We start from the raw sequence: 13,771 nt of genomic DNA, 5'->3' as shown, positions 1-13,771 counted from the left end.
CAATTGTTTGAAGAAGATATTCAAATCGTGAAATTGCAACTCATGAGCTCGCCATTTGCGACCAAATATTTAGGTCTGGCAAGTAAACAACATAGTTTGACTCTATTGAAACAGAATTTGACTCTATAATAACAGATTCTGAGAATGAAAGAGTTTGACTGCGATTGACAAACAGTATTTTAGAGCCAAGAATCAGAGTTATACTATAATGAAGTGTTGAAAGGGTGTGAGTTTTCTGACATATTAATTTTCTGATTTTTTTACCTAATTTAATAGTTGTAGTTGTTTATTTACGTCGCACTACAGCTACACAACACAATAGGCTGTTGGCGATCCTCTGGAAAACATCTGAAGATATGCTATCACAATTCTGATCCTCTTCAGAGGGAATGGACAAATCAAGAACTGCACAAAATCAAGAATTTTACGGTAGTTTTTACGTTATTTTTTATAATTTCAAATTATTGATTTTATCTATGGAATTGTATTATGAATCAAAAAAATTAAGGAGCGTCTGAAAAATTCATTTGAAATATCACTAAAAATAAACTTTAACAATCTGTTTCCTTAAAAACAAAAAAATTACGTTTTTTTTCCTTCCCCATATCATTCATTGAGCTGTCAATTTTAAGTTCTTGTTTTCCTCCCATGTTATTCTACGCTGAGGGCAATTTTTCAATGACTTCATTAACATGTTACTAAATAAGAACAAAAAAAACTCTTGTTTTCATGTTTTTGACCGTAGCCCCCTCCCTTGAAAGACCCCTTAACTAAATTTTTCGCTACATCGATCTCAAAAAACTCAGAAAGTTCGGATGAAGACGCAGTCGGTAACATCAAAGAAAAAACACTTATAAACACATTTTTCTGTAAGGACCTCCCCTTTCAACATGGGTGGCATGACTAATATGAAAATTATGTGCACCTTCCAAGAGGAGGGGTGGTCCGGCCCCCGTATTCATAACAATTTTCAACTTCTAAATAAGCACGACAAAGACCCACCCAAGTAATTAGAGAAGGACTTCTAAAGGTACCATCAAAAAGAAGAAGAAAAAAATGAAAGAGCTTCTATAAAAGCTTTTTGAAATGATTACTAGCATTCTCCAACAAAGCTTAAACAGTAACTGGACATTTTATCATTTTTAATGGTACAAGCAGCATAAATTGAGTTGTTTTCTTTTTTTCTGTAACAGTTATCCTTACGAAACAGCTGACTGTTTCGAGATAGTAGATACTTACCTGTAATTGTGACACATTTTTGTTTGGAGAAGCGGCAGATGATAAGTCTATTCCATTAAAGCTCAGTCCGAAACTATAGTTGTTGGTTTGTTTTCTCTTTAGGTTCAATTAAGGAAATTGCTTTCAAGGTGGTCTATTTTTTTAGATCTGTTATTCAAAAGGTGAACGTTTTAGTACAAGACAGGTGTTCAATTGGAAGTGTTTTAATTTGAGATAATTAAAAGTTATCTCCGCCCAAGTTTGCTGGACTTGATACAGAAGTTCTTGTCATTTGGCTGAAATTTTTTTTCCGGATTGAAAATTTCATTCTATTTTTAGTCATCAATTTTAATTATGGAAGATTTTTCTTAGGAATGAATATGCTTGGTTCTAATTCTCTCCCTCAACCTTTTTTGTTGTACCCATAACTCAGTAAAGCATTGTTTGATTTGTTAACTCCCATTTTAACACCTTAAGTTTATCTCTCTGTGTAAGCTATAAGCTAATTCATTCATCTTTATATCTTCGGTTTTATGCTTTGAATGCGTCCAGAATGTTCTAGATGTTAACAAACGGAAATGTACGTTATGAAGAATATTTTCAGTAAATTCTGCTCAGAAATTTCTGAAGCTTATCTGTAATAAAAAGTGTGATTTATCTTTGGAATAGAAAGATAATTATAGAATAGATTACAGCTTAGATGTGCTATTCCGATTGAAACTAAACCGGATATACATAAAAGGATGCAAATTCTGGTGAATAAACAAATATTTTTTCCCCTGAATTAAAGTATAAAAAAATCCTTATGTAGTCACTGGTCTTTGAAAAAGTTTTTTTTTTTCCCCCCATTTGAATATAGTTGAATTATTCATAACATATCGATTTTCCAAACTTACTGACATCAATACTGATTTGCAAGACCATCAGAAAGGACAAATCCAAACTCGGTTGAATAAGCAAATAATATTTTCCCAACTGAATTAAAATGTAAATAATTCTTAATGTAGCCACTGGTCTATAAAAAAGTATTTTTTTCCAATTCGAATGGAGTGGAATTATTAATAACATCTTGATTTGCCAAAAATACTGCATATTGATTTGCCAAACTACTTTAGGAAGAACAAATCAAATTCGGTTGAATAATAAAATAATATTTTTCCGCTGGATTTAAGTATAAAAAAAATCCTAATGCAGTCACGTCTTTGTAAAAGTTCTTTCGTTCCTTAATGGATGCTTTATTTTAAAATCACATAAGAAATACACAGCCCGATTATCAGGTCTTAAATATTTATTGAAACTTTTTATTCATCGTGTTGGTTAAAATAGTTGTTAAAATCCAGTTTACTAAAAAATCAAATCGTACAGTTGAGTTTAGTCTTATACATTACATTTGTCTGATATTAGATTTTTCGGTCAATCGTTGTTAAAAATCAACTTTACTGAATCGAATAGTAAACCTGAGTTTAGTATTATACACATGTCTGATTTTAAATTTTTGATAACTATCTTTCTTTTTTCGTTGTTTAAGTTAAAAGATTTTTTAAATTGCAATTGTAATAAATTTTAATTTTAAAAATTTAAAAGTAGACAATTGTGCAAATTTAATCTAGTTACTCAAAACCACAAATCGTATAATTTTATTGCTTTTTTTAGTTCGAAAAAAAAAAAGAGTAGAGAGAAGCTCCCAAAGTTATAATGCACTATTTTTCCTAATCTAATAAAGCTAAAAATTCATTTACAATTTTTCTGAAATGTGTAGCGCTGCGAATCATCAAAAGTCGATCATCAAAAGCTTTAGAACTAATTAAATAATTAAATAAAATAAAATAAAAAACGTAAATAAAAAATTTAAATTACCATAAAAATGGATACTCAAACTTCACGAAATTTTTTGACAAAACCGTTTCCTGGTATATGCTCAGAGCCATGCTTAGCTATGAACGAATATTTCGTTCAAGTGACGTAATAACTATCGTCACTTTTTCGAGGAAACAAATTTCGTCAAAACTACAAAAAAAATTTCGACATTCTAGTTCCAATGGTCTTGTCTTCATTGGAGTTTCGTCATTTTAGTTAACAATATTCTACAATGCACTGCCTTGCGGTTCTGAGTTGAGAAAACATTTTCGTCATATAATTGAGATTTCGCATTTCGTCACAAATCACGTGATTTCGTGATTCGCAAAATTAACGCAATACATATCAATGTTTGTTGAATCCTCGAAAGTAAGAATTTTATTTTTGAGATTGATTTGTGAAGCAAAATTATTGAAATTGTTAGTACTTAAATTTAACAAATGAACGTTGATAATTTCGGGGAAAAAAACTATGTTATTGATTTTCCTTCATTTATATTTGGGACAGAGATGAAGCAGATATTCATTGTCAAGGAAGAACTGATAATATAAGAAAAAACTAATGATATCGATAAGTCTACTGCACAACGAACCATGACTATTTTCGCATGCATTTAAAATCAAAGAGTCATCTAAATATTGCCTAAATATTGCAAAATGGTAACCTTTAATTTTATTTATTAATTCTCATTCATTTTTTAACATTTTCAATTTTTATTGAAAGTTTTTATTTTTATTCTTCAACAAGGAAAAAAGAACATCGACATGCATTTACATTATAATAACTCAACATTTGAAAAATTTTAACTTTTTATTTTATTCATTAAATCTCATTAAAAAATTTTAATATTTAACATCTTTAGTATTTAGTAAAAGCCCTTATTTTTAATTTTCTTCAGACAATAATAATAAAAGAAAAGTACTGGCAGCGGTGGGATTCGAACCCACGCCTCCGAGGAGACTGGTGCCTTAAACCAGCGCCTTAGACCGCTCGGCCACGCTACCACAGTGTTTAATGTTTACATAAATTTAAACCGGCGTGCCCTTTTAAATGTAGGTCAGATAATAAAATCATTCCAATAAAAGATAAACTACATACCGTTACATTTCCCAATTCTAGTCACGTGCACAACGCATGCGTTTTATTTATTATTATGTTCTTTATCAATCGTTTAAAGCTGTTAAGTGTTCATAAACACTATTCAGACAATTATGTGTTTTATCTTTTAGACAATGAAATATTAGTATAAACTGAATTTATTTATTAATGTTCACTCCTTCCCTCCCTTGTTAGTTAGAATACGAGGAATTTATCTGATTAAATGTTTTCATTTTATTTATTTATTTAAACGTCTTTTTTTTATTTATTTAAATGCTGAACAATTTAAAAAAAAATTCTCTTCGATATATTAAAATCTCCCATCCTGATCATTTAATGAAGGTAATTTGACCTAAACATTTAGTTTGCATAATTTTACGCTTAAAATCGTGGCAGTTGACCGTTTTTTGAAAGTCATCATGTTATAAAGTTATTGATTTTTGTAGAGAAAAACGTAACCGACCATTCAACTGAAAAGTGTGAGTAACATATATTTTAGATATATAGATTTAGATATCGATATCAAATTTAGATTCAGATATCAAATAACAACATCCATGAAAGGTACGTAAGTGCATGCATTATATAAAGGAAAAGTGCTCATAAGAAACCTAAAATTTTTTATATTATTGTAGCTAATTATATTAAGTTAAGAGCTCAAATTTATTGTTTTTGAGACGTCAAAAGGGTTTCGTTTTATTCTTTAAAAAATTAATTTACTTGTGTTCGACAAATATTTTACAAAATACATGAATTACAGTATAAATGCATGATACATAATTTTAGTCTTTTAAATTTGGAATATATTCTTAAATTTTAAGAATGCTTTATTAAAAAAAATCAGGAACAACTTAATTTTTTCCTAGAGATTTCATGAAATGCAGCAAAATATTGTTCAAACAAATGGGGGGGGGGGGAAGAGAAATAAGCTAGATACTTTACCTGCTGTTGGTCAATAAGCAATGTGGGCTTTGTGTGCCAATATTAAGTATTTTTAATTATTTTAATTGATAGCAGTACTATTATGATTTATCTTGTCATAAAAAGTGAAATTTACAAGTCTTACTCAACCACTTATTGAAATTTACTTTGACTTAAGTAGGAAAATGTATTTTATCCTAATTTTTAATTTATTAATTGATTTTTGCCTAAAAAGATGTAAATTGGATCCTAACAATTTGCTAGTGAATTTTATAATATTATAATTAAAATTAACAAAATTAAAAATATTTTTGAAGCTCTTGAATTCCCGATTTTAATTGTATAATTTAAATAAGATCGCGAAATATTTTGAATAAAGCTAAACAACGCGAAGAAAAGCACAAATATTATCATTTGTGCATTTTTCAAGTTTCCTTGCAGCGTTTGTAAATTGTATAAATTTCAAACAAAATATTTTTCTCCCGAATTGGTTTGTCAAATCAAATCAACCGAATTAGAGATGCAAATAATTTTATTTGAAAAGCTAAACAACGTGAAAAAAATGCCTCAAATAATACCATTTGTGCTTTGTCCCGGTTGTTTAGTTTATTCATATATACAGCACAAAATTCACCCGCTTTTCACACGAAATACTTAGCAGGGAAATCAATAAAATAAGATCAACCGAATTAGAGATGCGAATATTTTTTTTTGTAAAGCTAAACAACGTGAAAAAAAATAGCTCAAATAATACTAATTGTGCTCTGTGCCCGTTGTTTAGTTTATTCATATATACAGCACAAAATTCATCCGCTTTTAACACAAAACACTTAGCAGGGAAATCAATAAAATAAGATCAACCGAATTAGAGATGCACATAATTTTTTTTGAAAAGCTAAACAACGCCAAAAAAATAGCTCAAATAATACCATTTGTGCTTTGTGCCCGTTGTTTAGTTTATTCACATACACAGCACAAAACTCACCCGCTTTTCACACGAAATACTTTGCAAGGAAATCAATAAAATAAGATCAACCGAATTAGAGATGCGCATAATTTTTTCGAAAAGCTAAACAACGTGAAAAAAATAGCTCAAATAATACTAATTGTGCTTTGCCCCCGTTGTTAAGTTTATTCATATATACAGCACAAAATTCACCTGCTTTTGACACGAAATACTTTACTGTGTATCGATCAATAAAATAAGATCAACCGAATTAGAGATGCACATAACAATTTCATTTGAAAAGCAACAGTTAAATTGACACAGCACGGACCAGTAAACAAAACAGAATCGGACAACGATATACGCCATACAGCCGCCTTCCAAGCACGTGGCTCCAACTAACGCCCTTTGTCTTTTTCTGCGCCCCAGCCCACCAAATTATAAACAGTGACCACATAATCCCTACCCAACAATATCCAAACGACAATCAATTGAATGACCGGACGTTATTTTGCCGGACACTAGTAGTATTTCTGTTCCATATGGCCAGTAGGATTGAGATCTGCCCCCGTTAATTTAGGGCGCACCTTCGCGTGCCGCCCCCATGGGTCACAGCGTAGCGGCGTGGTCGGGAGAAGACTTTTTTGAGAAGAAAAGTGTAAGTTCCCACTTAATTTTTCTTTTCTTGATTTATTGGTTGAGATTTGGATGATGGTGTTTGTGGAGTTGGGTGGTCAAGTTTTTATTTGTTTTGAAAGCTTCTTGTGATTTGCTCTAAACGACACTGTATATTTCTATCCCCTGTCAATCATATAATTGGGTTAATTAAATATTTTCCCTTTTATTTTTGAACTGAAATTATTTAAATTTAATCAGTTATAAAAAACAAAAAAAAACTTTAAAAATCTTTTTAAGCCATTGCGAAGCCGTAAAAATTTAATATATATATATATATTTTAAACTTTTTTAATTGTAGGGTATTATTTGACAGCTTTTACCTTTCAAAAGAGGTCAAAAATGAAAGAGTTGGTTCATAAGATTTGGAGAAACAGCGTTTGAAAACTTTTTAAACTTTAATTAATCTGAATTCCTTTTTTCTCAAAAGATGCAGCAATATTCTAATGCAGGATATAAGTTTGTATGATAAATTGTTTATTTATTTATTTATTGTTGTACGTGGAGTGACTGAAGCAACAAAGGATCAGTTGGCATCTTAGCTACTGATTTTTCCGATAAAGTGTACCAATACATTTCTACAATAACATTTTTTTTTTCTTTTTGCGTGATTTACAAGGAAAATTTTTCGGCATCATCGATATCAGTTTTTATCAGTAAACCAGAGATGCCACCTTGCTCCGGATAGCGGATAAATATTTCCGAGTCTTTTAATGCGTGATTCTTCTTTTAGTAAATTAGATTCATAAGGTTTTTACTCACCACTACTGCCAAATAATTCGAAGACTTATGTGATATGCCACTTTGTTTCAGGTAGGCTGCGTTGAGCTTTTCTGAAAGTTAGCAAAATTAACCGAAAATTAGCAAATTTTCGTTTGTATTGCTCTACCGTTTCTTATAATATTTTGTCAAATATGGAGCAAATGGCATTTCTGGTTAACAGCCTTTCCATTGCTTTACTTAGAACCAGAGATGCCAACTTTGCTCCGATCTGTAAAAAAATATTTTCTAGTGGTAACGAAATTTAATTTACATTTGGATTAGTATTTTTAATTTTATGAATTTTTCCACCATTACTTATCCAATATTCAAAATAACATACGAATTGTAATTTTTTTGCAGTCGGCTCGTGGTGTAACTTTTAAAAAGTGGGCGTTTTCATCCTTATTCTGCAAGTTTAAGTATTTAATTTGCTACCAAATTATTAAAACTTTTACTGAAAGCGGAGCATTCGCATACCTGCCAACTTTTACGCATTTGGCGTAAAATTTTATTTCTATATTTAAAGTGGCAGTAAAATGTATGCTTTCTATATATTCCTTGCGTTTAAAAACTTAATTTAAAATCTTTCAAACTACCACTATTTTTAAAAAAAAATTAGGCATATATATTAATATGTAATGCTTTTCTGGTAGTCCATATCTAATCATGGCTATTTTCAATTTTCTTTGCAATTCATGTAAACCTTCGATCTAGTTGTACTTTCTAGGCATGGCAATATTTTTATGTAACCATACTATCATATAACTCAAAATGACTATATACACTGTATTATTTTCATGATGGATGGGTTAGAGGACGCTGCGCGGCCTAGGTACCCAATTTATTTTAAATAAAGTAAGTAAGTCTCTGGTAGTCCGCTACCCGGCACGAGTGATAATTACCAGGACGGCCGGTTCTCTAATTTATCAGAGCCACACTTACTTACACTTGCCCCTCTTTTGTATGTTTTTCTAAACTATAAATAATCAGTAGTGTTTTTTACCCATTGTACTTTAATTTTACCTTTTTTCATGTACATTTTTATTACTTGTAATTTTTTTATTGGCTAATAATGGCAAAGTGCCATTTTTCTTTTCTCAAGAACTCCATTTGCTCCCCAAACTTCAATTTTGTCATGCATGTTTCTTAGTTTAATTTCAGGATGAATGGGAAAAGGGACGTAAGGCCTCAGACTCCCAGTTCCACTACAACGATCGAACGAGCTATGGTAGTCCGCATAAGCTTCTGCAAAATACATCCTATGTTTTGGCCTAAAATTATAATTTAAATTCCATTTTACTGCCACTGAGGAAAATTATTCTCGAAAGGATTAAAAGTTGGCAGGTATGCAATTGGTATCCCTGTGGAACTTCTTCTCTTTTGTCGCACTTGCCTATGCCCTGCCTAAAACTTTCACTCGAAATGCAAGGTTCCGGAAGGGGCTTAATATACAATAAAATTAAATTTGTGAAAAGTCTGAAAGTAGTCTTATGTGCAATATAGAATTACATATCTAAATCACTAATTGCGTCATTTTAATGCTTTGCATTTTTGAGGAAAAAAAAATCCATAGAAGTTTTAACAATTTTGTTATAATTTCATGAAATTACATGAAATTTGATCTCTCCTTCTCAAACAAAACAATGCTTTCATTTAACACTTTTTTTTACTGGTCTGGCGCTGTAATATCATAGTCTTACTCTGTCATTAAAAGTTTTTAGTTTATATTATAACCGTCATTGAAAAATCAACCCAATTTTGAGTTTACGACTAACAATTTTCAACTCCGTAGCCTTATAATTTTAACTCTACCCAGAACACAAGGGAACTGGTGAATCTAGGTATTGAGAGAAATTTGCCGTTATGGAAGACTTTTTGATGGAACTAACCGAAATAAGCAGCATTTGCGTTACATGGAGAGGAAAATCAGGAAAAGATCCCACGGTCAGCTTGGCGGCAAGGGACTCTAACTCATGATTCGTCTACCATTGAGGATATTTTTACGTCAGCACTGTTTTCAGTGAGACCTGGTCTCAGAATTCGTACTGACAGCCATAGTTGGGATTTGAACCCGGTTCATCTCAATGAGAGGCAAGCACTCTATACCATGAACGACCCCGGCTAATCATGAAGAGATAAATGGGGGGGGGGGAGAAATAAAGGAAACGAAATAAAAAAATTAACCAAAAATCCAAAATAACGATAGAAAGATACCTTGCAATCACGCCCGGACTACATATGGAAAACAGCAAAGTATGAAAAAAGTGGTTCATATAGAACATATTTCTTTTTGTCCGTTACTTGATACCGAAGTTTAGAAAAAAAGCACGGCACTTGGTATAATATATAAGATTTAAATATAAATATTATTAATATATTAGGATATAACTTTTTTATTTTATTTTCTGAGAAGGGACTGTCCTCTTAAACGGTCGCGAAGATACAAGTTACTTCTACTAAAATCGAAACACTAGGACTAGGCTAAGGTACAAATTGGTTAAGTAATTATTTTTCTTTTATTATTTTTTGTTCTTTTTTTCGCTAATTTAATTTTTTTATAACAAAAATTTATAACAAAGCTGCCTAAAAAAGGGTATATGACTATTCAAACAAAAAGTTATATATAAAAAATTGTATTTAAAATTTTTCTAACTTAAATAACAAATTAAAATATTTTCCAAATCCGAAAAGCTATTTTAATTTCACTCTAGATCAGATTTTTCATATATAACTTTTTTTCTTCACATTTCTAAAAAATTTTATTAGCTCATTGTGACTATGTATTATTTTTTTAAACTTCTGCCCTGAGAAAATAATTAAATAAATTTATCAGCACAATAGTAAAATAGTTGATAATGTTAGTGCTATGTGGTTGTTGAAGTCTAAATTATTTTTATAGTTTTCTGAATTTTTCGTATTGTAATTCTAATACATTAATAATTGTAAAACTGAATTACAATACTCCTTATTTTATTAAAATATTTGTAGCTTTTAGCATTAGAAAAGCTATATAAGCTTATTAAATGGATTTTAAAAAAAAGAAACACCATTAAAAATATTCAACATTAAATTAACTCCCATAAAATATTTTATTTTAATATTTAGTGCATTTTAGATAAATATGAAAAAATAGTTCAAATAAAATGCACGAGATGGCAGGACTAAGTTAAATTTTGTTTCCCTTCTACAGATGAAAAACTAAGTGCTCCTCACCCTCAATTATTATTATTTTTTTTTAAGTAGAAGTTTTTTTTAATTAATTTATTATTTTTTAAAATTTTAATTTTACTTAGGGACCGTTCAAAAAGTATGTACATCCCGATGGGGGGGGGAGGGGATTTGCAATTTTGTACAGTTTTGTACGATGGGGAGGGGGGAGATATTATACAAAGTACGTACATTATAAGCATACAAGAAATTTAAATTTGACTTTTTCCTCTACATGTATTATGCATATGTAACATAATATGTATGTAACATTATACATAAAAAATATTTAATTTCATTCAAAGCATAATTATTTTAATTTTATGAAAAAAGGGAGTAGACTAATAAAATGTACGTACTCAGAGGGGGGGGGGGGAAAGACCTTATGTACGGTNGTAATGTACAAAGGGGGAGGGTGTTAAAATTTCTCCATTTTTGTGTACGTACTTTTTGAACGGCCCCTTATAGTAATACTCTTGGGGTAGAAAAAAATTAAATGTAATAAATTATAAAAACATTTTTATTTTAAAATTGAGAACGTGATTAACGTTTTTTCCGCTTAAAAACATTGAGTTATAAATTTTATAGAAAGTCTCCTTGCTTGCTTTTGGAGTGTATGCTCCCCAAAAGGGGAGACGAAAAGGTACTCTGGCGATTCCCGTAAAAGCCAATAAATTAAACAATCTATTTTATGTTTGAATTTTAATAATTCTTAATTTTAAATTGTTAAAATTCTTTATTTTGTCATAACGATGTGACATAAGGAATATACAATTATTGGGCAGAAAAATTGCATTTTTTAATTTTATGCCCTGATTATGTTTTTATGACGTATAAAAACATGCGACCACAAAAAACAGGAAAAAAAAACAGCAAGTGTTTCGCGATTAAAAAAAACAACAACAATGAAATACAGCCCATTTCTTGATGAAGACATTATTTATTTATTGATCTTTTATTTATTTTTTTTATTATTCATATTTAAAAGTGCTTTCGTTAAGAGAAGGGAAAAAACCTTTGACTTACACCTTATATTTTTGGATATTTTCAATGTTACCAGCCGTTTTAATTTTAAAGAAATCGTATGCGTACGATTTCAAACAGGGACCATTCAAATATTACGCAAGCATGTTTTTGGCCCAATCCAATCCCTTCCCCTTGAAAATAAGCAAACTACAAAGTAAGAAAGTCGCAACACTTCCCTCTTCTAGTTTTTTGCTTTAACTTTTATTGTAATAGTCATAGTTTTTAAAAATTTCGATTAAATTCAAGTAAAAAATGCAACTTTGTATTGAAAAAAAATATTTTGAAAAATTATTTTATAAAATTTTGAAATTTATTGAAGAAAATTTTCCAACTTTTCTTTCTCCCTGTACGCAGTTTTTCCAAGTTTTGTTTTTCTTACATTTATCTTTAAATTGAAAATAAGCATTGCATTTTTTTAATTTTATTTTTATTTTATAACCGTCGTTGAACAGCCGACACAATTTCATTTTACGACTACTTACGTTCAACTCCGTAGCCTTGTAATTTTGAACCAATCTAGAAGACAAGGAAACTCCTGGATCAGTACCCCCAGAGGTATTGATTTGTTGTGGGAACATGGAGGACTTTGAGACTCGACAGATTTAACGTGCATCAGTCACCATTTACTACACGGGGAGTCTTCGGCCGGCGAGGATCGAACCCACGACCTCTTGGATAGGGGCCCAGCGCCCTACCGACCAGGCTATCCCGGCCCCGCATTTTTTTAATTGAATTTTTTTGACTGATTAATTACATTTTTAAAAAATTGAAAATAAGTAGATTGTAGTGTCTTACGTAAACATTGATCATAGTTCGCGTTTCCCTTTGTCTGTAAAAATAAGTAAAACCACAAACCTCTCTATCTTAACCGCGCTTACGTAATATTTGAAATGCCTCTCAGAAACAAGGATGTTTAAATATGTAGTACTCTATGGTTAAAATTTTTTTTAGTTTTAAAAATTAAATAATTGGTTCGCATGCTAAAAGTACATGCTCGAGAAATGGGAGTTTGCCTATTTGGTTAAATTATTTGGAAAAGTTTTAACTGCTGGGGAAAAAGATTATTATTGAATATACAGACATAAATCCGATTACACTATTAATATTAATTTTCGAGGAACACCAACTACAACGCAATGTGTCAAATATCTTATAAAGTGGTAGATATTTTAAAACCAAAGCTTTCAGAATGTTTTGTAATTTTGCCAATATTTTAAGAGCCTCACCACGAAACATCTGAATCAAGATGGTGTTGCATGTGAACTTTTAAATAATTTATATGTGATGTTTGGACGAGTAAGTTTATATGAATAAAACAATAATACATTAACTAAGTTATCACTAGAATAAATTTTTACTGAAAGCGTAGAAAGTTGGCAGACCTGATTTTAACACGTTGAATGCCACGCTAATTTGACATGGCTAGCCCATCTGGCCGCGGTTAATAACTACAAATTAAATTCGCAAATATAGACAGATTTTGCTAGTTTATAAAAGGTTTGGCATGACATGTTTGAATAAAGTGGTGAATTATATATGCCTACAAATTGTTTAAAAATAGTGGTTGATAAAAGTCTACTAAATTGAATTTATTAAACCATACATCACAATAATTAAATAAATTTTGAATAAATTTTCTGCAATTCCATAAAAGAGTGTAAATTTTATAGTTCTATATCATGTTATACGATGTCAGTCAGCTGTTTTTTGCGGCCTATGTGAAAGGTCAGTGTCAGCAAGCGGTGGCAGACGCAGCCTAAATGTAATTTCAGTGTCAGCCACTGGTGGCAGACGCAGCCTAAATGTAATGTCAGCGTCAACCACCGGTGGTTGACGCGGCCTAAATGTAATTTCAGCGTCAACCACCGGTGGTTGACGTGGCTTAAATGTAATTTCAGTGTCAGCCACCGATGGCTGACGCGGCGCTCAACGTGTTAACTAAGTTCAATCAGTAAGATATTCAATCACTAGAATAAATTTTTACTGAAAGCGTAGAAAGTTGGCAGACCTCATTTTAAGCTATAGTAGGGCTTCCCCTAGCTTTTTTCTTTAAAAAAAATT

At 30.8% G+C, this 13,771-nt stretch overlaps 1 non-coding gene across 1 annotated transcript; it reads right to left on the bottom strand.

Annotated features, from left to right (window-relative positions):
* Nucleotides 1–3,997: 3,997 nt before the first annotated feature.
* TRNAL-AAG (transfer RNA leucine (anticodon AAG)) lies at nt 3,998–4,079 on the bottom strand. The gene has a single exon. It is a non-coding gene; the product is annotated as a tRNA-Leu (tRNA).
* Between the last annotated feature and the right edge of the window lie 9,692 nt (nt 4,080–13,771).

The sequence above is a fragment of the Parasteatoda tepidariorum genome, chromosome 9 (genome assembly GCF_043381705.1).
Source record: "Parasteatoda tepidariorum isolate YZ-2023 chromosome 9, CAS_Ptep_4.0, whole genome shotgun sequence".
NCBI classification, from domain to species: domain Eukaryota; kingdom Metazoa; phylum Arthropoda; class Arachnida; order Araneae; family Theridiidae; genus Parasteatoda; species Parasteatoda tepidariorum.
This window is presented reverse-complemented; position numbering and strand designations above follow the sequence as displayed.